The sequence below is a fragment of the Cetorhinus maximus genome, chromosome 6, assembly GCF_964194155.1.
Source record: "Cetorhinus maximus chromosome 6, sCetMax3.hap1.1, whole genome shotgun sequence".
In the NCBI taxonomy this organism is placed as follows: Eukaryota; Metazoa; Chordata; class Chondrichthyes; order Lamniformes; family Cetorhinidae; genus Cetorhinus; species Cetorhinus maximus.
Genome location: NC_135884.1, coordinates 68442640 through 68467016, shown reverse-complemented (window position 1 = coordinate 68467016; position 24377 = coordinate 68442640).

Genomic DNA, 24377 nt, shown 5'->3' with positions numbered 1-24377 from the left:
TACGTGGAACCCAGATTTGGAACAACTGATGGAAATCTATGGAAACTGAACATCATCTTTGTTAAAGGAAAGGAGGTGATTGTGGTAGATATTACAGTCTGGCTTGAAGACAACAATAATTGCTTAGAGAAACCGGGAACCGAAAAGGTTAGCAAGTACGAATATTTGAGGCCACTTGTTGCGGAATAGGGTGAAAACATCCAATTTTTCAGATTTGATATCGATGCTCGAGGCAAATGATTTTACCGTAACAACACTCTTATGGAGTTTCTCCAGATTAAGAATTGCAAACATTTGCCTGTCACGCTTTGTTAACTTTGGACATTTTATGGATTTTTATGGACAGTTAGATTATCTGCTTATGCTATGTTTTAACTGATTTTAGTATTTCATTTTAATTCAATTTTAGTAATAACGTTTGTAATTTTAGTGATTCTGTATAAGATTAGGGTAAGATTAACTTGTCAGTCACCTACAGCACTTGGTGAAATTCCTAACCTCTTATAGTGCCCTATTTTCCTTTGTTCCATTTCTCCGCTGGTTTGGACATCATCTACCGATTTGGACTCCTGTGGATGGACCACGGTAAAACTCAAAAGATGTACTCACTCAGAACCTTGTTGTGAGACCTACGGAACCACACGCATCTTACAACAGCCCTAACCAGTTCCTATCTCAAAGGGCAATTGGCATCCTATTCACCTCAAAGGACTTTGATTTCTATATTAAAACAGACCTGCTTCTGGCAGGGAGCTTGGACAATTGCTGGTAAGTCCCTTTTAAAATGAAGCTGGCCACAGTGCAGCTATTAACAGGGAGGTAAGGACACAACACAGAGCATTGCCCTGTTAATTCAAAATCAATCCCAATGTGTGTGTGTGTGAATAAAAAAACAATATAGTTTTAATTTTACCTTGTGCGATGTTCAAATTTTACTTAGAAGTGGTGAAACTATCATCTAGAATTTGTGTAACTAAAGCCCCAGAAGGAAAAAACAGTTCAGACCAGTACTCTTATTTTCCAGTTTTTACTGGTGTTCCGTTTTAAAGTATACAAGACCAGTTCAGACCAGTACTCTTATTTCCCAGTTTTTACTGTTTTTTTCTTTCTGGGACTTGGCTGCCAGAAATTTTGAAAGTTACTGCAAGCAGAAATCTATTAAAACATGAAGCTAAACCTTCTTCCTGACTTGGAGAAGCTGTTAAGAAAGGAAGCAGATGAGAGACTGGTAGGCAAGGGAAGAACAATGGACCAGTTGGGAAGTATAATCGGGTGGATAAACACTGGGTAAAATTTCCTGGAAACTCCCCTGGCCAAGCTAAGTGATTTACCTTCGTGCGAACGGTTCAGAACCCTGTCCCCCAAATCCTTTCACCCCCAGGAGAATGTAAACAGAGGCATCAGAGTAAGAAACTAATTGAAAACTGGGGGCTTCAGATGGTCACTGAACAACTGTTAGAGATGAGCGCCTGGATCCCCAACAATACAAATGGTTATTCAAATCTAACAATGGCGACAATGATAAAGGGCATTGGCATTTTTAAATAAAAATCAGCCACCTCCAAGTTAAAAAGATGATATTGGCATTAGTTAGAAAAAATCAGAGCATCAAACAGATCGAGATGGATTGCGTGTGTATGAGAAGTCTGTGGGGGAGGCTGGAAGTAGCCCAATGACAGTTGGTGAAGCAATATTTTTAAAGTTAAAAAGATGTTCAAATGATCTGTAACTCTTGAGGATGTTTAAATGTGCAAATTATTTTCCAACTTTTTCATGCCATTTGACTGTTTAGCACGCTTTAGAAAAGAGCATTGCGAAACAACATAGTGCTTTTCAGTTTTAAAAGTCTCTTTAATGCAATGTTGAACTTTAGAAGCTTTTTCAAAAGTAAATGTGATATAGGAGGCCTGCAGTGTTTTGGTGACTTTTGGTGCTGTGAGCATTAGTGAGGTTTCACTAATACCATGCTCCCTTGGCTTATCTAACCCTGATGAGGCTTTGCTTCCCTTTGATTGACTTGAGATAGTTGGTATGATTTAACTTAAAGTCTTTTATTAAGAACTATTTACAAAGACCTCAGAATAAGCAGGTGGTATGAGAGAGGCAGACTCTTCTGTTTTCGGGCTTATTGGATATTTCTCACTTTATTGAGCTAAATACAGGGCTGATTGAGAGAATATTCAATGTCCAGGACAAATTGAGGCTATGATTAAAATGCTGGAATTTTGGGCTGCTGTTTGGAGGATAACAGCATTGAAATATGTCTAAGCCTGCACGAATTCCTAATGAGCTGAACTTGCAGGGCAGTGTTAAAGGTGACATCAAGCTACACATCACTGAATTGGCACAGCTGTTACTTGATTACTTCCCCCACGCCCACCCCACTCCCCCGATGGACAACACAAAGAGCTGGGTTTGTTACCCTTCCTCAAATTTTCCTGCACTTCCCATGTCACAAGAAGAGCTGATGGGAACAGGTCAAGAGAACCTCCTTGACACAGCAGCTACTGGCACGCTCAAGGCTGAGTTCCTACAACGGACAGATTTTTGCAATCAGAGTATCCTCAGCGACAGAGCTGTAAAAGCTTTGATGTTGTTCTCTACAACGCACCTTTTGTGAAAAAGGATTTGTGCACTGACTGGAATGAAATCAAGATATCGTCACCATGGGAAGAATTTTCCAGTCGGCGAGCAGGGGGCGGAGCTCATTCGCCGGCGCATAAAATGACGCGGGATGACGTCAGCCATGTGTCCCGACGTTACCGCGCGTCATTTAGATTATCAGTTCGGCAGATGCACAGCCGAGTTGGCTGGGCACTCGCTGAACTGTCAAAGGCCTATTAAGGCCATTAAGAAGTATTTAAAGTTGTTAAGAATGCTGCCCGTCCAACCTTAAGGTGAAGAGCCCAGGCGGCCGTCGCATTTTTCATGAAGCCTCATCCACGGGCGGGATGAGGTTTAATGAAGGGTTTATTAATTAAACTTAAAAATTTCAAACATTTGATAAACATGCCCCAGCTCATGTGATAGCGCCACATGAGGGGACATGTCTAAATAATTTTTCTCGGTCTTTATTAAAAACTTTCATTCCAAACTTAATCTCCCTGAGGCAGCTCCGTGCCTCAGGGAGGTTTCTGCACTCTTTCGCATGCAGGGCCCAACTCAGGGAAACCCCCCACTCCGGCCTGCCCAGGGAGCGCTCAGCGCTTCCGGACGCGCGTTATGCTGGGCGGGCCTTAATTGGCCCGCCCAAATAAAATGACGGAGCGGCCCCGATCAGGGGCACCAATCGGGTTTGCACCTGCCCCCACACAACCCCCCTGTCGGGGAGAAATTTCTGCCCCATATATGTGATGAGAACAGTTTGACGGAAATTGTCACCCATTTCTGCCAATTTCATGTGCTTAACCTCCATCAAACAAGTTCATCCATCACAATAATAATTTTTATTTACCATTTATAAGTCTCTGCTTAACACCAATTCAGTCAACGGTGTTTCACTACAACGTCAGTCATAAAATAGGGACTATTTGGCTCTTTAATGTTGCTCCATTCACTATAATATTATTTGTTACAGATTTCCTGTTCTGTGGCCTGTACATCCCACACGCATACGTGGCATTTTCTGCTATCTTCCCCTGCACCGTTGGGGTCAGTGCACCAGTACTGAGAACCTCTTCTACTGTTCCGTTTCTACCCACCTCCCCCTATCCTGTAAGGTATCATTGTCCAAGCTCCAGGTGTCTGCTACCACCACTGGCCCTTCTTCAGCTGGCTCCTCCTCCCAAACCCCACCCCCGCACCTTTTTATTTTTATTTGTGCCTGCGATGTGGGCGTCGCTGGCTAGGCCAGCATTTCTTGTCCAGCCCAAATTGCCCCTGCTCAGGGGGCATTTAAGAGTCAGTCACATTTCTGTGGGTCTGGAGTCACATGTAGGCTGGACCAGGTGAGGACGGCAGATTTCCTTCCCAAAAGGACATTAGTGAACCAGATGGGTTTTTGTAACAATCGGCACTGACACTGACTCGGTGTCTGGGTCTCTGGACTAACAGTCTAGTGACAATACCGCTATGCCACCATCTGCCCTTGCTCCCACTCTCAGTCCTCAGTCCTGAACTCCCCCTTCTCCCCACCTCCCATTTCCTCACCTGTAAAGCCCCCGCTGCCAATACTGGGGCCTTCTTCAGCTGGCTCCTCTTCCTACCCCCAATCACCCCCACTCCCATTCCCACCCTGAGCAAGCACTGAAAACCAGCGGGAGAATTTTCTCCCTGTCGGGGGTGCTGAGCGGGAGCAGGCACAGGCGGGTACACAGCCGATCGCCGCCTGCGATTGGCTGTGCTCCGCCATTTTACCTGGGGGGGTGCCAATTAAGGCCCGCCCAGCGTGACACACACCCGGAAGTGCTCAGCGTTACCTGTGTGGGCGGGGGGAAGAGGGAGAGGTGGGGCCTGTGCTCTTTCACACATGCGCGCATAAGAGCACAGAAATCTCCCCGAGGCACGGAGCTGCCTCAGGGAGATTATTTTCATTCTTAAAACTTTTTTTTAAAATGGAAAAAATTATTCAGCTATGTCCCTTCATGTTACAGTGTCACATGAGCTGGGACATGTCAATGAATTTTAATTTAAAAATTTATTGGATTTATAAACACTTCATGAAACCTCATCCCGCCCGTGGATGAGGTTTCATGATAAATGTGAAGGCTGCCTGGGCTCTTCACCTGCCCACCAACCTTAAGGTGGGATGGGCAGCCCAGACAACTAATTCAATTAGTTCAATAATGGCCTTAAAAGGCCTTTGCCAGTTCGGCGGGTGCGCAGCCGACTCTGGTGTGCGCCTGTGAACTGAAGTTCGGAGTGACGCGCGGTGATGTCGGGACACATTGTACACGCAGAGCCTGCCCCCACACGCCAACGGGAAAATTCTGCCCATGCAGCTGAGCTTTTTTACACTTGTGCAGTATTTCTTTCATATTTTTAAATTTGCTTTATTTTACAACTTTTTATTTATGAATATAAAGTATTTTACCTTATAGTGTTTTTTCCTGACAAGAAAGGTCCTAAGGAACCTTTACATTGATTGTGATGGGAAAATCTGATTTGCTTAACATTGTGTTACGGTGTGCAGTTATGATATCTGTATTACAAATTTTTAGAAAACTGTTGTAGAAGTTACATTTTTAAAGCCTTGGACTGAGTTTAAAAACTGTTCTCAAAATGGCTCCAAGCTACCAGACAGTATTGTGGATTTCAACCTCCTTTCTCTTGCCTCCCGAGGAGGGTTCTCAGACATAAATACATGTTAGTTTTTAATTTATTCATTCATGGGATGTAGTTGCTGCTGGCTAGGTCAGTATTTATTGCTCATCCCTAATTGTCCTTGAGAAGGTGGTGGCGAGCTGCCTTCTTGAACCGCTGCAGTCCATGTGGTGTAGGTACACCCACAGTGCTGTTAGGAAGGGAGTACCAGGATTTTGATCCAGTGACAGTGAAGGAATGGTGATATATTTCCAAGTCAGGATGGTGAGTGGCTTGGAGGGAAACTTCCAGGTGGTGGTGTTCCCATATGTCAGCCTTGTCCTTCTAGGTAGTAAAGTTCATGGTCTGAAGTTGTTGAACCATTTCCCTCTTGGCGTTTGACAAGGTGTTTACTAAAACTCGCTTTTACAGCCATGTTTTCTTCCTCAGTGACTGTCTCCATCTCCAATTTACCCCACTTGGAAAAGTCCAACAACTTCAGATCATGAACTCTCTCCTCCATCCTCATCCCTTTTTGATCCCCTTTTGTCAATATTCATTCTTATTTTTTAATTTTTATTTATTTTTTTCAATTATTTTTATTATTGTTATTTATTTCCATTTTTATTCATTGTTTTATCCCCAGCTTTTAGCCTATTTTTGATTTTTTTCCCCCCCACCATCCCCTCCCCCCACCCCATCCCCACTAGGGCCACCTGTCACTTGCTCATGTGGTTCTTTCCGGGGTGCTTACTGTGGTCTGGCCTTTATCACATCCTGCTTTCTACAAAATGTCACCATTAGCACCTCCTTCAGCCAGTACCGCCACCATTAATACCCCTTCGACCTTTTGTTTATGACATCTTTTGCAATCTCTTCTTTGCTCCACCTATTGCTGGCCTTCTAATCCAGCTTCACCTGTTCCACCCCCCCTTAAACAGTATAAATTGCACTACATTTCTACCTCCCTTCAGCTCTGAAGAAGAGTCTTACGGACTCGAAACGTTAACTCTGTCTTTCTCGCCTCAGATGCTGTCAGACCTGCTGAGTTTTTCCAGTATTTTTTGTTTTTGTTTCAGATTTCTAGTATTTTGCCTTTATTGTAAAAAACCCATCTGGTTTGCTAATATCCTTTAGGGAAGGGAATCAGCCATCCTTACCTGTCTGGCCTACATGTGACTCCAGACCCACAGCACTGTGGTTAACTCTTAAATGCCCCATGAAATGGCCTAGAAGCCACTCAGTTGTATCAAACCTCTACAAACTCAGTAAGGAATGAAACTGGACAGACCACCCGGCATCAATCTAGACACCGGAAACGACAATGGCAATCGCAGCCCTGTCGTACCCGCAAAGTCCTCCTTACATCTGGGGACTTGTGCCAAAATTGGGAGAGCTGTCTCACAGACTAGTCAAGCAACATCCTGACATAATCATCCTCATGGAATCATACCTTACAGATAATGTCCCAGACACCACCATCACCATCCCTGCGTATGTCCTGCCCAGCAGAGGTGACGGCACGGTGTTATCCAGTCAGGAGTTGCCCTGGGAGTCTTCAACATCGACTCCGCGCCCCATGAAGTCTCATGGCATCTGTTCAAACATGGGCAAAGAAACCTCCTGCTGATTACCACATACTGCCCTCCCTCAGCTGATGAATCAGTGCTCCTTCATGTTGAACACCACTTGGAGGAAGCACTGAGGGTGGCAAGGGCGCAGAATGTACTCTAGGTAGGGGACTTCAATGTCCATCACCAAAAGTGGCTCAGTAGCACCACTACTGACTGAGCTGGCCAAGTCCTAAAAGACATAGCTGCTAGACTGGGTCTGCAGCAGGTAGTGAGGAACAAACAAAAGGAAAAATCATACCTGACCTCATCCTCACCAACCCGCCTGCCGCAGATGCATCTGTCCATGACAGTATCGGTAGGAGTGACCACTGCACAGTCACTGTGGAGACAAAGTCCTGCCTTCATATTGAGGATACCCTCCATTGTGTTATGTGGCACTATCACCGTGCTAAATGGGATAGATTTCGAACAGATCTAGCAACTCAAGGCTGGGCTCAACTCAAGAATTGTACTCAGCCACAATCTGTAACCTCATGGCCCAGCATATCCCCCACTCTACCATTACCATTAAGCCAGGAGATCAACCCTGGTTCAATGAAGAGTGCAGGAGGACATGTCAGGAGCAGCACCAGGCATACCTAAAAATGAAGCGTCAACCTGGTGAAGCTACAACACTTGTGTGCTAAACAGCATAAGCAGCAAGTGATAGACACAGCTCATCCAATGGATCAGATCTAAGCTCTGCAGTTCTGCCACATCCAGTCGTGAATGGTGGACAATTAAACAACTCACTGGAGGAGGAGGCTCCACAAATATCCCCATCCTCAATGAGCACACAGTGCAAAAGGTAAGGCTGAAGTATTTGCTACAATCTTCAGCCAGAAGTGCCAAGTGAATGATCCATCGCTGTCTCCTCCAGAGGTCCCCAGCATCACAGATGCCAGTCTTCAGCCAATTTGATTCACTTCATGTGATATCAAGAAACAGCTGAAGGCACTGGATACTGCAAAGGCTATGGGCCCTGACAATATTCCGGCAATAGTACTGAAGACTTGAGTTCCAGAACTTGCTGCACCCCTAGCCAAGTTGTTTAGTACAGCTACAACACTGGCATCTACCCAGCTATGTGGGAAATTGTCCAGGTATGTCCTGTACACAAGAAGCAGGACAAATCCAAACCGGCCAATTACTGCCCCATCAGCCTACTCTTGATCATCAGTAAAGTAATGGAAGGTGTCATCAACAGTGCAAGTCTTGACTGTATAACATTGTGCCGCCACCTCTGATGGACAGGGATGACCCAGGGATGGTGCAGGTGTTGTCTGGGATGTAATCTGTAAGGTATGATTCCATGACTCCCCAAAGCCTGTCTACCATCCAAAAGGCACAAGTCAGGAGTGTGATATATGTGTTCCTGCACTGCAGAAACTCACCAAGGCTCCTTAGACAGCAACTTCCAAACTCATGACAGCTGCCATCTAGAAGGACAAGGACAGCAGATAGATGGGAACACCACCACCTGCAAGTTCCCCTCCAAGTCACTCACTATACTGACTTGGAAATATTTCGTCATTCCTTCACTGTCATTGGGTCAAAATCCTGGAACTCCCTCTCTAACCCACACTGTGGGTGTACCCACACCACATGGACTGCAGCGGTTCAAGAAGATAGTTCACCACCACATTCTCAAGGGCAATTAGATATGGGCAATAAATGCTGGCCCAGCCAACGAAGCCCACATCCCATAAATGAATAAAAAACAAAGGACAAAACTAAAGGCCCTGCATCTGAATGCACGTAGCATTTGAAACAAAACAGGCGAACTGATGGTGCAAATAGAAATAAATAAGTATGATGTAATAGCCATTACAGAGACATGGCTGCAGGATGACATGGGTAGGGACCTGTATATTGAAGGACAGGAAGCTAGGAAAAGGTGCAGGGGTGGCTCTGTTAATGATGTTATTAGTACAATGGAGAAGGATGACCCAAGTTCAGGAAACCAGGATTGTAGAAGCGGTTAGGGTAGAGATGGGGAATGATAAAGGCAAGAAGTCACTTGTGGGAGTGATGTATAAGCCCCCTGACAGTAATCACATGGTAGGACGATGTATAAAGGAAGAAATAATGGGAGCTTGTCAGAAAGGTACAATGATTATCATGGGGGATTTTAGTCTCCATACAAACTGGAAAAATCAGATGGACAGAGGTAGAATGTTTTCGGGTTAGTTTCTTAGAACAGCAGATTCTGGAATCAACCAGAGAGTGGGCTATAATTGACCTGATATTGTGCAACAAGATAGGATTAATTAATGACCTCATAGTGGAGGCACGCCTAGGTAGCAGCGATCATAATATGATTGAATTTTACATTCAGCTTGAGGGAGAGAAGAGTGGGTCTATGACTAGCATTTTAAACTTAAAGAAGGGCAATTAGGAGGGATGAAAGTAGAGTTAGCTAAATTGAACTGGCTAATGAGGTTGAGGGATAAGCCAACAGAGATGCAGTGGCAGACATTTAGGAGATATTTCAAAATACACAGAATAGATATATTCCAATGAGAAAGAAAAATTCCAAGTGGAGGACCCACCATCTGTGGTTAAATAAAAATGTTAAAGATAGTATCAAACTTAAAGAAAAAGCATATAATTGCACAAAGACGGATGGCAGGTCAGGAGATTGGACAGAATATGAAAAACAGCAAAGAATGACTAAAAGATTAAGAAGGAGGGAAAAATTAGACAGGAGAAAGATAGCTAGAAATATAAAGATAGACAGTAAGAGTTCCTATAGATATTTAAAAAAGAAGAGTTAACAAAGTGAGCTTTAGTCCTATAGAAAGTGTGTCTGGGTGATTAATAATGGAAATTAAGGAGGTGGCAGATGAATTGAACAGATATTTTGCATCAGCCTTCACTATAGAGGATACAAGTAACATCCCAGAAATAGCTGTAAATCAGGAATTGGAAGGGAGGGAGGAACTCAAGAAAATTACAATCACCAGGGAAGTGGTACTGAGCAAATTGTTGGAACCGCATCCAAAAGGCGTTCCAGTGACATGTCATTAAACCTGGGGGCTGCAGTCTTCTTGCCTTTCGTGGACATCTTCCCTGCAGCAGCCGTGGGCTGGAAGCACTGAGATGTAAGCGTGCGGCTGGACTTTAAATATGGCGCCTGGCGTGATGAAGTGGTGAAGTGATGAGGGGGGTGGGTGAATTGAGCCCTCCCCCTCCCCCCCCGCCCCCCCCCCCCCCCCCCCCCGCCCCGCCCCCCATGGAATTGGTGCATTTCCCGGGAATGCATAAATAATGAGGCGGGTTTGGGATGATACAGCGTGAAAACCCACCATCACAGCCAGCGGGTAGAATGTCATTTTACCTACCCGCTACCACACATAGTGCAAATCTGGGATGATTCCACCCTATCCCCTTAAAAGCAGAGACTTTGGGGGGAGGTATAGGACAATGTGTACATAATAATATGGGGGTAAAGACTCCAGCGGGGGCAGACATGGAGAGTAAAGGGTTAACTCTAATAATAACTACTGAGCACGTGTGTAAAGATCTATGTCACTGTGATGTCACTCAGAGAGATGGTGAGTGAGAAACACCTTATGGAGAAGCTGTAGCTATGTCCAGATGATCTGTCACCTTGTAAATAGTTAGTGAGCAAAAAAGCATTTTGAATGAAAGACCATTGTCTCCAGCAAGTTCTCTGCTAGAGTAAGAAAGTCAATGTCTGCCGAGACAACCACACCATAACAGAGATGGTACACACTGCCGAAACTGTGTGTTGGTGGTAGAGGGAGTGAATGTTTCTGGATGGGGTGCCAATCAAGCGGGCTGCTTTGTCCTGGATGGTGTTGAGCTTCTTGAGTGTTGTGGGAGCTGCACTCATCCAGGCAAGTGGGGAGTATTCCATCACACTCCTGAATTGTGCCTTGTTGATGGTGGACAGGCTTTGGAGAGTCAGGAGAGGAGTTACTCACTGCAGGATTCCTAGTCTCTGGCCTGCTCTTGTAGCCACAGTTTTTATATGGCTAGCCCAGTTCAGTTTCTGGTCAATGGTAATGCCCTGGATGTTGATAGTGGGGGATTCAGCGATGGTAATGCCATTTAAATGTCAAGGGAAGATGGTTGGATTCTCTCTTGTTGGAGATGGTCATTGCCAGGCACTTGTGTCGTGCAAATGTCACTTGCCACTAATCAGCCCAAGCCTGGATATTGTCCAGGTCTTGCTGCATTTGTACATGGACTGCTTCAGTATCTGAGGAGTCACGAATGCTGCTGAACATTGTGCAATCATCAGTGAACATCCCCACTTCTGAACTTATGATGGAAGGAAGGTCATTGATGAAGCAGCTGAAGATGGTTGGGTCTAGGATACTACCCTGAGGAACACCTGCAGTGATGTCCTGGAACTGAGATGATTGGCCTTCAACAACCACAACCATCTTACTTTGTGCTAGGTATGAATCCAACCAGTGGAGAGTTTTCCCCCTGATTCCCATTGACTCCAGTTTTGCTGGGGCTCCTTGATGCCACACTCTGTCAAATTGTAAATCAAAGTGTTCACTATCCATCCTTCTCCACCTTTGTTGCCTAATTTCTTTTTAAGTTTTATAATTGTACAAGTGTGTTTTTCTGAAATATATTCTTTGTATATGATTTGTAGAGGCAAGACAGCAAAATTACAAACAAGACAGATTGCTAGTGGTTTAACAAGCTTTCGAAGTTGACATGTCTTTGTGTTTTTTGGTTTAAGTGTGGCAGTTGATGAATGAATAGGCTGTATCTTGTTTGTTTAAAATAAATGGGATCACTAAACTAATCATTGTCATGTGATGTTTGCAGTCTTCAGAAACCATTGTTCCTGCTTGTTTCAAGTAGGTGGGATTGTTAAACTAATCCTTAATATAATTCATTAATATCACCATATAATGTCTGTGGCTGGGTCTGTGGGGAGGCGATGGTGTAGTGGTATTGTCATTGGACTAGTAACCCAGAGACCCAGGATAATGTTCCGGGGACCTGGGTTTGAATCCCACTATGGCAGATGGTGAAATTTGAATTAAAGGTCTAATGATGACTATGAAACAATTGTCAATTGTTGTAAGAATCCATCTGGTTCACTAATGCCCTTTAGGGAAGGAAATCTGCTGTCCTTACCTGGTCTGACCTACATGTGACTCCAGACCCACTGCAATTTGATTGGCTCTTAAATGCCTCCTGAGCAAGGGCAATTAGAGATGGGCAATAAATGCTGGCCTAGCCAGTGAGGCCCAGATCTCCATGAATAAATATAAAAAACAGGCTGTAACTGAATTGATGAGCAACCTTGCATGTGGGACAGCTACAACAAGGTCAAGAGAAGAAGATGGAAATCAGTTAAATCATGCTATGGGTAAAGCTAACAAGAAGTGTCTAGATATGCACGATTGGTTTAAACTTTACGATGTCTGTAGAAGTTGTGAAAACAACTTTGTCGGCTGATCTTACAGCTTTATCAGCAAATATTGACACCAGAGGTTACAACAAAGCTGAAAAGGAGATTGCACAGCCTCAGGTACTGCAGTCGGGTGGGAGTGATTTGGTCAATCGCTCGAAGGTGAGGAGGAGGCAGGATGATGTGGAGTGACCTGTCAGTGAAGTCTGCTCCCACACAAGGGTAACTCAGAGAATCGGGGTATAGTAGGTGTAACTTTTCCACAACTGTTATTTACAATAAATGTTCCCATGCTTAGTGAAACAAATTGAATCTGATCTGAGTGTCTTTCATCCATGCTAGTGCAGAGGAAGGCTCCAAACTCACTGACTTGATGGCATTTTCTCTGCACACAAAGACACAAACTGATAAGCCACTGTAAGGTGTCTACACGGCAGGTGGTAAAAAGAATTCAAAACAGTAATAGAATTACCACATGCCTCATATGGAACAATGACTCAACAAGACAGCAGCCATCTTTGCTTCATGCTTATACAAAAAAGGCAGGAGCTGCCTAGAGGCAGATCCATCTTCAACTAACTTGAAGAACCAAATTGAAACAGCTTTAACCCCCAGGGAAAGAACAGTTATTGGTCTGCTGTGAAGTAACTCGGTGGCTAAAAGTGTCACATTTGCAAAACAGAAGTAAGGAACCTTCTCTCCTCCCTATAAACCCTGATTCCACCTACTAAACTCACCTGTTAAAGCAACCCTCTGACAATTCCACACTGGAAGGCATTGCAGCTGCGGAGATAATCCTACTACCTCAAAACCTTCACTTCAGACACACAACATCTTGACTTCTAAACATATCATGCCTGCACCAAATACAGACTGAATTATTCCTATTTTTATAAGTATTGTTTTTATCTTTGTCTGTAACTGATCTTTGTATGTGTGTGTGTACTGATTATCTTTTCTTAGGTAACTTCCAGAGCAGTAGTGTGAAATAAACTAACCTTTTTTTAAGTAAAAAAAGGCTTTGCTGCTGGATTATTTTAACTTGAATTACCAATGCCGGATGTAGACTTAAATTAATTTTTTTTTATTCATTCACGGGATGTGGGCTTTGCTGGCTGGGCCAGCATTTATTGCCCATACCTAATTGCCCTTAAGAAGGTGTTGGTGAGCTGCCTTCTTGAACCGCTGCAGTCCATGTGTACAGGTACACCCACAGTGCTGTTAGGGAGTTCCAGGATTTTGACCCAGCGACAGTGAAGGAATGGTGATATATTTCCAAGTCAGGATGGTGAGTGACTTGGAGGGCAACTTCCAGGTGGTGGTGTTCCCATCTATCTGCTGCCCTTGTCTTTCTAGATGGTAGTGGTCGTGGGTTTGAAAGGTGCTGCCGAAGGAGCCTTGGTGAGTTCCTACAGTGCATCTTGTAGATGGTACACACTGCTGCTACAGTGCATCAGTGGTGGAGGGAGTGAATGTTTGTGGATGTGATGCGAGTCAAGCAGGCTGCTTTGCCCTGGATAGTGTCAAGCTTCTTGAGTGTTGTGGGAGCTGCACTCACTCAGGCAAGTGGGGAGTATTTCATCACTCTCCTGACTTGTGCCTTGTAGATGGTGGACAGATGGGGAGTCAGGAGGTGAGTTACTTGCCGCAGGATTCTTAGCCTCTGACCTGCTCTTTTAGCCACAGTATTTATACGGCTAGTCCAGTTCAGTTTCTGGTCAACGGTAACCCCCAAGATGTTAATAGTGATGGTTATACCATTGAACGTCAAGGAGCGACGATTAGGCTCTCTCTTGTTGGAGATGGTTGTTGCCTGGCACTTGTGTGGTGTGAATGTTACTTGCCACTTGTCAGCCCAAGCCTGGATATTGTCCAGGTCTTGCTGTATTTGCACATGGACTGCTTCAGTATCTGAGGAATCAAGAATGTTGCTGAACATTGTGCAAATCATCAGTGAACATCCCCACTTCTGACTTTATGATGGAAGGAAGGTCATTGATGAAGCAGCTGTAGATGGTTGGGCCTAGGACACTACCCTGAGGAACTCCTGCAGTGATGTCCTGGAACTGAGAAGACTGACCTCCAACAACCACAACCATCTTCCTTTGTGCTAGGTATGACTCTAACCGTTGGAGAGTTTTTGCCTGATTCCCATTGACTCCAATTTTGCTAAGGCTCCTTGATGCCACACTCGGCCAAATACAGCCTTGATGTCAAGGGCAGTCAATCTCACCTCCCCTTAGGATTCCAGCTTTTTTGTCCATATTTGAACCAAGGATGTAATGAGGTCAGGAGCTGAGTGGCTCTGGCAGAACCCAAACTGGGCATCAAGGTGCAGGTTAATGCTAAGCAAGTGCCATTTGATAGCACTGTTGATGACCCCTTCCATTACTTTACTGATGATCAAGAGTAGAGTGATGGGGTGGTAATTAGCCGGGTGGATTTGTCCTGCTTTTTGTGTACAGGACATACCTGGGCAATTTTCCACACAGCTGGGTATATGCCAGTGTTGTAGCTGTACTGAAACAGCTTGGCTAGGGCGCGGCAAGTTCTGGAGCACCAGTCTTCAGTACAGATACAGCTTAGAGCGTCACAAAATGAGGGGACTTTAAATAAGAAAAAAACTGACTCAATATCAAGTTTTATCAAAATTGGTTGCTAAATAAAGGAGATATGGGAAAACAACTATCTAAATATGGACTTTATGTTCTAATATGACAAAAATCTGCATTTATATGGTTATATGGCTATTAGTCATATTGAGTTCATACATTTGTGCAGATATAATAACCCATCACAAAATTTCATGAAAATCCATTGAAAATTATTGAAGCCAGACAAAATGAAAGATTTCCTCCTGTTACTCCTGCTGCTATTCACAGAATTACTGTCTCTGCCTTAACCATGTCCCATGTTGAGGTTTTAACTTCTACATCACTTGTATAATACCCAGTGGCCTGCTGGTTTTAACTACAAGGCAGTATCAGTTGTACCTCTGTCTGAGTCACACAAGGGTTCCTTCTCTCTTACAAAAACAGAAACAGAAATACCTGGAAAAACTCAGCAGGTCTGGCAGCATCGGCGGAGAAGAGCACAGTTGACGTTTCGAGTCCTCATGACCCTTCAACAGAACTAAGTAAAATTAGGAAAGGGATGAAATATAAGCTTGTTTAAGGGGGGCGGGGGGAGAGAGAAGGAGGGGGCGCTGTTGTTGGGACAAGCAAGCAGTGATAGGAGCAGATAACCAAAATATGTCACAGACAAAAGAACAAAGAGGTGTTGAACGTGGTGATATTATCTAAAAGAATGTGCTAATTAAGAATGGATGGCAGGACAAGCAAGGTACAGATATCTCTAGTGGGGGTGGGGTGAAATAAGACTAACAGGGCATAAAAGGGGGTGGGGATGGAGGAGGGAATTCAAGATCTAAAATTGTTGAATTCAATATTCAGTCCGGAAGGCTGTAAAGTGCCTAGTCGGAAGATGAGGTGCTGTTCCTCCAGTTTGCGTTGAGCTTCACTGGAACAATGCAGCAAGCCAAGGACAGACATGTGGGCAAGAGAGCAGGGTGGAGTGTTAAAATTGCAAGCGACAGGGAGGTCTGGGTAATGCTTGCGGACAGACCGAAGATGTTCTGCAAAGCGGTCACCTAGTCTGCGTATGGTCTCTCCAATGTAGAGGAAACCGCATTGGAAGCAGCGAATGCAGTAGACTAAGTTGAGGGAAGTGCAAGTGAAATGCTGCTTCACTTGAAAGGAGTGTTTGGGCCCTTGGACGGTGAGGAGAGAGAAAGTGAAGGGGCAGGTGTTGCATACTCTGCGTTTGCATGGGGAGGTGTCCGGCCCATCTCCCGCGCATCCGCCCTCACGCCTTCTCCCCCCTCCCAGAAACACGATAGGGTCCCCCTTGTCCTCACTTATCACCCCACCAGCCTCCGCATTCAAAGGATCATTCTTCACCATTTCCGCCAACTCCAGCATGATGCCACCACCAAACACATCTACCCTTCACCCCCCCCGGCGGCATTCCGTAGGGATCGTTCCCTCCGTGACACCCTGGTCCACTCCTCCATCACCCCCTACTCCTCAACCCCCTCCTACGGCACCTCCCCATGCAAACGCAGAATATGCAACACCTGCCCCTTCACTTCCTCTCTCCTCACTGTCCAAGGGCCCAAACACTCCATTCAAGTGACGCAGCATTTCACTTGCACTTCCCTCAACTTAATTTACTGCATTTGTTGCTCCCAATGCGGTTTCCTCTACACTGGAGAGACTAAACGCAGACTGGGTGACCACTTTGCAGAACACCTTTGGTCTGTCCGCAAGCATTACCCAGACCTCCCTGTCACTTGCAATTTTAACACTCCACCCTGCTCTCTTGCCCACATGTCTGTCCTTGGCTTGCTGCATTGTTCCAGTGAAGCTCAACGCAAACTGGAGGAACAGCACCTCATCTTCCGACTAGGCACTTTACAGCCTTCCGGACTGAATATTGAGTTCAACAATTTTAGATCTTGAACTCCCTTCTCCATCCCCACCCCCTTTTATGCCCTGTTAGTCTTATTTCACCCCACCCCCACTAGAGCTATCTGTACCTTGCTCGTCCTGCCATCCATTCTTAATTAGCACATTCTTTTAGATAATATCACCACGTTCAACACCTCTTTGTTCTTTTGTCTGGGACATATCTTGGTTATCTGCTCCTATCACTGCTTGCTTGTCCCAACAACATCCCCACCCCCCTTCTCCTCCAGCCCCCGCCCCCCCCCCCCCCCCCCCCCACCCCCACCCCGCTTAAACCAGCTTGTATTTCACCCCTTTCCTATTTTTACTTAGTTCTGTTGAAGGGTCATGAGGACTCGAAACGTCAACTGTGCTCTTCTCCGCCGATGCTGCCAGACCTGCTGAGTTTTTCCAGGTATTTCTGTTTCTGTTTTTGTTTTGGATTTCCAGCATCTGCAGTTTTTTGTTTTTATTCCTTCTCTCTTAATTGACACAAGGTAATTATCTACTTTATTGAATATGTGTGTGTGTAAATACAGCAGTTCAACGTGTTTAGAAGCTTAAAAAGGAATATGTCTTTGTAAGAGTGTACTAGATGCAGTAAATGTTTTTGCTGTTGTGCACCAAATATTCACATTCTCCTCTGCCTCTACAAAACGCCGGGCAGTGCTCAGATCCTTTTTGGGTCCTGATTCCACCGTACCGGAATGTCTCTCTGACACTAGGTGGGATGCACATGCAAAGGCTATTTCAGCGGTAGCTGATAGTGATGGCTCAATTATTTATGCTCTTAATCAGCTTCATACTGGCGACAGTGATAAAGGTGATTCAAGGAATCAAGGAGAGAAGTTGGCATTCTGCAGGAGAAAATGGAGGAATTAGAGTTTCTATTAATGTTGGGACTTTGGAATCGTTTGTTAGATCAGTTCCACAAAACCAGCCGGGCCCTACAGGATGCAGAGATAGCCCTTAGTACATGTGTAAAACTTTACACATCACTTTCACTTCTTGGAAGAACCCCATGAGAGTTTTGACGAAATTGAACTCAAAAGAAAGCCTGCCTGGTGTGGACTACCAGTGTGTAAATAAATGGAAAAGGATTAGAAAATGTCAATGATGGTGATGCACCAAATACTGACAAAATGCTTTTTCCAGGAGACAAATTTTGGGTGAAATCCTTTAATCCCTGTGATGGATGCACTTTATACCAACTTGAAGGGGAGAGCAATTTTTCATTTTGGTTCATTTAGATGCCTCGGGAAAAACAGCTGTGTGAAAGTGTAAACCTTCTGACAGAAGACTATCCTAAAGATGTGATGTTTAATCTTGTTGGGGAAATAAAGTGCTTCAACGCCTATATTAAGGGAAATTATGCAGATAAAGGACATTTAAGCCACCAGGACCTGTATCAAGTTATCATGCAAGGTAAGATTCAGTTGGCATTCCTGATTTATAAACAATATTGTGGCTATTTTTGAGCTCAATGGTAACAAACTACTGAGGAGAAAGGTCATTTTCGCGACTGAAAAACATCAAGAATGAACAGCAGACAACAATGCTGAAAGGAAAGCCATCTGCCCTAAGCATTATGCACATCGAACGTGATAAACTTTGCAGCTTAGCATTTGAGGATATCATCGGTGACTTTGCTCTCTAAAAATCACAAAAGCAAATGTTAAATTTTAAACTTCATGTGATGTGCAAACAGACACACAAGTTATATTACTGCATTCATTTAGTAAGCTGCTGACTTGTGTAACAGTTTTTCTGTTGGTGATGGTAAAAACTTTGCATATATAATAATTAAGAAATCATGAACGTAATTTAATTTGAAAGTATTATATAATGCAAACAGGTATTTTGTAAGACCTGTTAGAGTTAAATTATAATCTTTCCTTTGTGCCTTCACCTTTGCATATATGCAAATATAAAGTTTTTATATTTATATTTTCTGTGTCCTTTCTGTGAGAATAATGAAGCATTATTTTTATTGTATGGGGCTTCTTAAGCTTGATACAGCTTAAGGCCTCAGCATGTCATAATCCAGTCCTTTGAATTACTCACTCCAAGTGTAAAATATATACACACTTAAAATACAGTGTTCATGGGTGACCTCGGGGAAACACCTTTTTAAGCATCTGTCACTTCACTTCAGGTTGCGTTTTTCAGGATATAATGTTAAGTGAAGAATTACAGTACAGATATTTTTTACCTGTAATATATAATTATACAGTAAGTCCCCGCTTTAAGTCACCTCACTTAATGTTGTTTCGTTTTAAAGTCGTTTATTCCTCAGGGTCTGTTACGAAATGTGAACTTACCTTGTTCAGGGCAGAGCCCAAGGACTCCAATTCCCAGCAGGCCCAAGAGTTCCGGTGCATGTGCAGAGTGCGGCAGGGTGATAGGCTGCACATACTCCGTTCTAGGCTTTTTTGCAGTTAAAGGGCACCGGGTACTTCAGGGGCCACTGCAGAACTCACCAGTGTGCCTGTGTGGCACAAGAACAACAATCACTGCATCCAGTATGGCACTATCAAAAGGGGGAGTCTCGTGACAGAGGAGGAGGGACAGCTGGGAGAGAGCCCAGAAAGGGAGACCACTGGGAGGAGTCCACCAGGAGGAGAAGACTACTGGAGAGAAAAACCACTGGGAGAGGATCAAAGAAAGAGGCTCCAGGCAGAAAAAGAGATGCTGTGTGCTGGCTTTTTACAGGTAGGGCTCAGAGAGCCCTAGAGAGCTGACAAGGCAGCAGAAGGCTGTTAAAGCTATGCTGTCAGCCAGTGAGGCAAAGGTAACCCTTTGGAGCAATGGCGTTCTTTTTGGCATGGCTGAAGAGCTGGAATTGTGCCCGTGAGTCGATGCCGGAGTGCAGCCTCGGGAAGCCAGTGGAATGCAGTCTCAGGAGAAGAGATTAATCCATCAGGTCAGTGGTTATTAAGGCCGTCTGAATCGGAGGGATGTTTGAAGGGAATTCAGAGGCGAGATCTTCAAAAGTGAAGACTTGAAATCCTTTGTGGAGGGAGACAGAGTTTTAACGAGCTTGTGTAACTCAATGAACACCGATGTCTAGGTGGGTTTCTGAGAGATCTGTGGGATCTGTCTTGTTCGCATCTGCCATTTATTGTGCATTGTGGTGTGTTCGACCACAGTTTGCCTGTTAACATTCACATGTACCTCATGTTAATTCTGGATGTTAGAGTATAAGATAGATATTGCAAATTGTTTACTTTTCTGACTGTGTAGCAATGTTTATTTTGGCTTGTTTAAAAACCATGGGATCTTGTGGCTTTATTCTCTTTGTAAGTACCTGGGATCTCAAACTTTGTCTATTTTAAACAAAAAATTACTGGTCCCTAATAAGATTGTACCAAAACCTGGGGACTGGCTGAGGATTATAACAGGCCTGTTTTTCTGATTTGTGTCGCCATTTACATTTGTACATCATTTGCATGCATCGTCGGTGGAGTTGGGTGTCGGTGGCCAGAGCTGCCTGTCGTCATTGCAGATCAGCCTACAGTAAGTGAACAGAAATCCCACTGACATGAATCTGTGGAAATTCAGGCAAAAAATGCTGGAAACACATCTGGAGGTGTCTGAAGTGCCTGGGTAACCATCTGTGTCACAGGATTAAATGTTTTATTCAAAGGGCAAAAAATGCTCAGGAAGTAAATCATTGGGGGAGTAAATGGAATGTGCAGAGATAAAAGATGTGAAAATGTAATGCAGCATTTCATTGTTGAGTGGTTACCAAAAGTTTTTTTTAAAATGCATTTAGCTGGAAGACTGGAAGAGCTGTAGAAGAACACTTAGGGGACAAGGTTTCTGAACTCTACAGAGGAATATATGGCAGAGACTTTCTCTAGTTTAGGGAAAGGGTCAGAGGACCAGGCTCAGGTCTTCAGCTTCTAATCTTAGAACAATCAAACTATTACAGCACAGATGGAAACCATTCAGATCATGCCTGTGCTGGCTCTTTGAAATAGCAATCCAACTACATTCCAGCTCTTTCCCCATAGCCCTGCAATGTTTTCCATTCAATTTACACAATGTTTATTTTATATTTAGTGACTCATTTTATTTTGCAAGTTATTTCAACCTGGAATGCACAGTTCTGCACATGTACAGTACAGTATTTCAACTTGTAACTCTGGCTTTAACACTGATTCCTATTGGAACCTATGAATCACTAAGTGGTAACAAGGCAGTGGAAGGTTGTTGACTCGGTGCTGTGGGTCAGTGGGGCAAAGGTAACCCTTTGGAGTAGTGGTCTTCTGTTCGGCATGGCTGAAGAACTGGGATTGTGCCTGTGATGCTATGTTGCGATTTTCAGGGATGCAATTACAACTTTTAGTGAGGACTCACTCTAATGATTTACAAAACGTGTGCTCCAATGAAGCTGTGGTTAAAAAAAAAGAAACTGGCTGTAGGGATATGCAAAATGTTGGTACATCTGAATAGACCAAAAAAGTTTGGGAACCACTGGCATGCCAGAGACAGCTTAAAGGTGAAGAATGTGAAGAGATCAGGGAAAGAACACAAAAGCTAGTGACCAGGAGGCTGTGGTCGACCGATTATTAGAAAGACAAGAAGAGAAAAATACGAGTGAGAAGGGCTAAAGTTACAGACTAGGAAGGAAGAGATTGTGCCGGAGAATGTGAAGTTATAGCATTCAAATATTGTAAAAGATTGATTTAAAAGAAAACTCGGGGTTAGGGAAAACAGCTAAAATGAAAAGAAATTAGTTAAAAAGCCCACAGTGAAAGTTAAAACTGTTGTGAGAAAGGAATAGGTGTCATATTCTATTTTAAAGAGAAATGTAACTGGATTTGTTTTCAGTATTTGTGTACATGAATGTTGGAAGCTTCCTGTGAATGAAAGTCTGTTCATGTCTCTGTGTACTTGCAGCGTTAAAAGTCTTTAATAATTTGTAATCTGGCCTTTAATGTTGGAAGCACAAGTTTGTTACTTATCCTCTCTATGTATCTATACATGTGTAATTTTGTGGGAAACTTGATTTGGTTTGTTTTGGTTGTGAATTGGTTGAAGACGTGTATTCCTTGGGCTCAAGACTCAAAATATAACACATGTTTTTTGGCACTTTGAATTCATAACCCATTACAGGAACCAATATTCCTAAATTGCTTGGAATTATGAAAGTGCGAAGAGGATTGTTGAGCCTGTTCATTTCAATTTAATTTGTGTACCCAGAATTGGAAAGAATATAAAAACCAAATTATATTTTAAATTAATTGCTGCTTTAATTTAAAATTTAGTTACAAAACACTACTTGTTGCCTTTTCAAAGATAAACTTTAGCTTGAAGATGTTTGGCACAAGTCAAATTTCAACTTTTCGAAACACTTAGGGCGGAATTTTTCCCTTGTTGGGCGGCTGGGCAAGTGCCCGATCCGAATGAGCATAAAATGACAGGCGATATTTCGGTCAGCAGCGGGAGTTGGCAGCGCCCATCGACAATTAGGTGGCCCATTAAGGTCCTTAATCAATTAACTGATTCAAATTTTTCGCTGCCTGTCCAACTGTTCGGTTGGCAGGCGGCCGAAAAGGCCAAGCGGCCTTTGCATTTTTGACGAAACCTCATCCACGGGCGGGATGAGGTTTCAACCAGCGATTTTAAAAAAGTAAAAACTTTTAACACTCCTATTTAACATGTCCGTTAATTGGCCAGTCAGCGTGAGATCGATGTCGGGGCCTAATTGAGGGCGGTGGTCGGCTTCGTATCCACTTCCAGGCCTGCCTGCCGTGCCCACCTGGCGAGGGCGAAATTCTGCCTTCAAATTGGACCACAGATTAAAAAACTGATATTACTTTTTTGTAGTTTAAAGACATATCTTACTGACTGTTTTTCCCAGATGACAAAAAGTAGCAGATATCAGGAATTAAAAATTGGTTTAAGAGAGGAAAAGAATAAAGAGGAGACATGGGAATCTATTCCCATTGCTACTGTTAAAAAGACTGCAAGGTTACGGTATTGTCTCTGTAAAGCACTAGTGTGAACGCTTGGGGGTTCACAAGCTTAGGGAGTTTCACCCTTGTTAACTCTTTTTACTCTAAGAATGTTGAAGGTTTTATTTAACAGGGAAAGCTAACCTTTTCTTTAGTTTTATTACAGGCATTTAGGAAAAGTGCCTGAAGAAAGAACAGGGCTGGGATTTTCCAGCCCCATCGTGGCAGGACCGGACATAGAAGATTCAGTGGCCCAGCCAAAAGTCCATTGATTTCCAGCGGGACCGGACCATCCTGGCTGTGGGTGGGAGCGGAAAATCCTGCCCCAGGAAATTGACGTGATGTATCTTTTCTTCTTAAAATATGTGTTATTATGACTTGAGTTTAGTTATTAAGTATGGGTTTGAATTGATTTAGAAGCATTGAGGTTAACACCAAACCTGTTCAGTTATGAAAACCCAAATTTCATTGTGTGGCCATGGTGAAATTCTGGTTATGATGAAGGAATATGAATTCTGGATATAAAGCTCACTCAGAATATTAGCAGTTTTTAATTTTAAATGTTCAACGATGTGAATTGGAATTTGGGATATTCAAGTTGATTCCAGTTGTACCAAAAAATTTTGGATTGGAAATTTCTTACAATAAAAAACTAGAATGTTTGCAAACAATTGCAGTTTAATCTAAAATGCTGTATTTCCTGGTGAGAATAGGAGAATGTTTTCCTCTGAAGTTGATAATGTCGCTAACGATTTTTATTATTTTCAATCCTCAAGGGTAAAACATCAGCAAAGTTAGAGAAAAGATAGCAAAACATTAGGGGAAAAATGTTTAAAATTGAATTTGTTTCTTTTTTGATTGGGAAAGCTTTAAAAAGTTATGTAAGGTGACGCAATTGCATCAAAATAAGAGCTTTCCTCTGCCCCAGCTAAAAAGTGAAGTTAACCCCTTCTGCTGACAACCGTTTCTGTTAATTCACTACACAACTTCTGTATTGAATTTCTAAATTGACAGATGTGAGGACTAATTAATCCATTGGGCTCGTGGGCACGGCCACATTAGATTCTGTTCTATTTTTTAATAAAAGACAGGGGATGGCGGTTCCCAGCACCACGTGAGTACTGATACCATTCCAAGAGATCTAGGAGTCGTTAAAAGTTTAAGCGAAATTATCTGCAGCTATCACTTGCCATTCGATCATCTGCATTGGGAATTTATTCATCATCTTCCCAGTGTGCGTTTTCACCATCATCTGTAAAGACGACATGCTAGAGCGAGCCAGCGGAATGAGAGCTAAGTGCCTCTCTCTTATTCGGTGAGCATTTCAGGAATGTCAAAGGCTATTTTCCTGAAAATATTAAGTGATGCTCATTTTCCAAGCCAAGATAGCCATGAATAGTGTTATGACCGATGCAGTTTGTAAAGCGGAGTTATTTTAAAAATCCCAGAGGGAAACTTTAAACAACTGTCATTACCAATAATTTTAAGTGTTATGTTTGAGATGTAACTCTAAATTCAGGAATCAGACCATTAGTTCTTGAGGTTTTACATTAAACTAAATGAAACATTTTATTAATTTACACAGGTTAAAATATATACACATGGCTACAAATTACTACTATCATAACTTTTAACAAATTCCCAAACG